A 3,296-nucleotide genomic window follows, 5' to 3' on the forward strand; every position below is an offset into this window, starting at 1 on the left:
TAATTTCTCTATGGAGAATAACATTGGGTCATCTTAGAATCGTCTCATATAAGAATTGTGGTCCAAAAATAAACAAACTGTCTCGGCGATATTGTCAGGGAGGAGGTTCTGTATCGTTTATGATAGTCAGTCACTTATATTTGATACAGTCTGTTTCTGGCGAAAATCTTACTAATTCTGTGGAAGTAACATTATCGTTTTCTCACCGTCAGTTGATGCTTCATATCCATAAGAGTCAAACCGCCGGGGTCATTTGTTTATTTTTGGAACACAGTTCTTATTTGACGCGATATTAAACCCGTCTATGGGAATTCAGAACGGGGGGGAAAAAACGCGTCCCAGGTAGGATTTGTAAATTACGTCAGACTTCGGTGCTCTATTGGTTTGCTATTAGGGAATGGGAGAATTAGTGTGTACGGTGGGGCATGTAGCCTATCTGTTGTACACCTGTTTCTCAAATAAAAATGAGTTGGTAAAAAAAAAGCTGGGGGGTAAGTTGTAACCATTGTAACAAGTAACAACCATTGTAGGACCAAGGCTCTACGTCCTCCTGGTGGGGGCTCCTCACTGGCGGGTGAGTCAGTAGGATACGACAGCAGTGACAACACATAATGTTGTGGGGATACTGGGGAGGAATTAATTGGCATAACGACTAAATTCGGGAGCAAAAGGGTCTAAAATTGGCCCGTGTTCGGGGGAAGGGAAGCCGGGGAGGATGATAGGAGTAGGACGGAGACTACGTTCTCCTGGTGGGGGCTCCTCACTAGCAGATGAAAATTGAGGATACAACAGTGTCACTGTTGTTGTAACTTGTATCCACTGTTGTGTGAGGGGAGGAATCAATTGGCATGACGACTAAATTGGGGAGAAAAGGGGGTAAAATGCAACAACAACAAAAAAATACAGTTCATACAGTTGGTACGTACCTTTAACTCCAGTAGTCAGTGCCGTAGCAATTAGGCAGATGTGATTTAGTGCAAAGTCGTGGTCTACAAGAAACAAACAAAAATAGCATCAGGTTTGTACCATAACTCAAAATGCTTTCCATGTACACATATAACAAAATACTGCAAATACAAATGAATATGGGTGTGTTTTTACAGGTAAACCTCGTCCATTTGACTGTAGAGGAACACACTGCGTCAAAATCTACAATACACACATCATATGCAAATTTAAAAAGCCACAACCAACTAAACCCATTCCAATTGTAGTGGACAATAAACAAGGCTGATATACATCTACATTCAAAATGCATGTTTCCTCAAATATGAACTACAATAAATTACATTGAACTTTCCACAAATTAAATTAAATCAGGTATTGACACAACATGTAATACAAACATGAAATAATTGGCCTAGAACACAACAACTGAAAATAGCAAATGAAAACAAACCAACTTACATCTCGACAGTGACACACAATTATACAATTCTCAAAGGAGGTTGTAAGACCCCTTTTTCTGTTTGTAAATATTGCTGTGTTTTTCAGTGGGCGTGAAGAAAATGAGGGCAAAACATCACTGAACATCATGTTGGATGCTCAATACATCCATGCAATGCTGTCTGTCAATTTAGTTTGTTGTTATTTGTTTTGCCACCCTGCCAGAGATCATCTATTATGTTCTTCCCATGCAGTTCCACAATCAGGTTTCTGATGAGTGGGCAGTGGTGGAAAAAGTACTAATTATTTTTACTTAAGTATAAGTATCAATATAAATGTTTTTTATGGTTTTATTGTATTGGAGCTTCCGAGCGTAAGTTTTTCACATGTATCTACCTAAACAGTGCATCTAAGTGACAATAAAGTCTGTTACAAGTAAAAGTCCGGAATTCAAAATTCATAGAATTTGTAAAAGTATTGGCATCAAAATAATATATGAGCAACGCATTGTGAGCTTGTAGATCTGCTATTTTCAAAAGATGTTCATACATTTTGAACTTGTGAAATGAGCTTGTGAAATGAGCTTGTAGATCTGCTATTTTCAAATATCCGAAGGTTATCGGGCTGAAGTGGTTATGTGTGTTTTGTAATAATAATTTAAATCTACAAAGTAACTAATAACGTTTTCAAATAATTGTAGTTGCCTCTGAGATGTAGTGGAGTAGAAGTTGGAAATACTCTAGTAAAGTAAAAAATACCTCAAAACTGTACTTAAGTACAGTACTTGAGTACATGTACTTAGTAGTTACTTTACACCACTGCCTAAAGCACATAATAACACTTAAAATAAATCTTACCTGGTTTGAAGTGTCATCCTTTCGTTGTATTAGTTGTCTTCGTCTATCTTATTTGACTGACAGGGAAGTTGTGTGGTTAGACTGGGACACTGGGATCAATACACAGTCACTTCGCCGGCAGGTTGCTGCTGCTCTGTTCTGGGTCTGGTCTGGTCTGGGTCTGGAGCGGATACGGAAACGGTGTGTGCGTGAGGGTGCAAATGGCCGGATATAGTAGGCGGGCTCTAGACCGGATCAGACAGGTTTGTTTGGAACAGAAACCAAGGACAGCCTGGTGAGTGACGGGAGTTTATATCCGATAATGTATCAAGTTGGAGCCATTATTATGTCATTCATTCATATTCCTTCATTGTTGGAACTCAACAACAACGACACAGTAGATGACATGTTTAGTAGCTGTCAGGTGACTAATAATAGCCATAATAACTGAGACAACTACCAGAAACTGACTGTGATTAACTCGTGCGTCACCTGCTTTCCCCTACCAGTGTTGCCAGATTTTGCGAGAGAAACAAGCAACAATGGTCCATGAAAACAAGCCCAAAAAAAGCGGAAGCAGTTTAAACCACTTTTAAACCTAAATACATCGGCTATTTGAAAATAGGGAATCAACAAGCTCACAACGTGTCTCGATGGTGACCAAAAATAGCTATAATGGTGACTAATAAACGCGTTGTGAGCTTGTAGATCTGCTATTTTCAAAAAGTTAAATAATTTGGAATATTGGAAAAAATATATATATACTACACATATCTTGCATGGGAGGTTCCTTGTACAAACTATATTCAGATGTGTGGGTGGGTGTCTGCAGACAAACACAACTTTGAGGGTCCTAGCTTGACATGAAAGAAATGTGTGAGAAACACTTATTTAAACGACATTAGGAAGCATGAAGCCAAAATAAGCAAATACTCTTTAGAAACAAGCCCAAAACACAACCCGCAACAACTACCAATATTTACAACTTTATACAGAAAAACAAGCCAAAAGCCGCTTGGAATAAGCAGACATGGCAACGCTATACTACTTTGATAATGGCGACACTTATTTAAT

Source organism: Gymnoscopelus braueri (genome assembly GCF_963280865.1).
Source record: "Gymnoscopelus braueri genome assembly, chromosome: 1".
In the NCBI taxonomy this organism is placed as follows: domain Eukaryota; kingdom Metazoa; phylum Chordata; class Actinopteri; order Myctophiformes; family Myctophidae; genus Gymnoscopelus; species Gymnoscopelus braueri.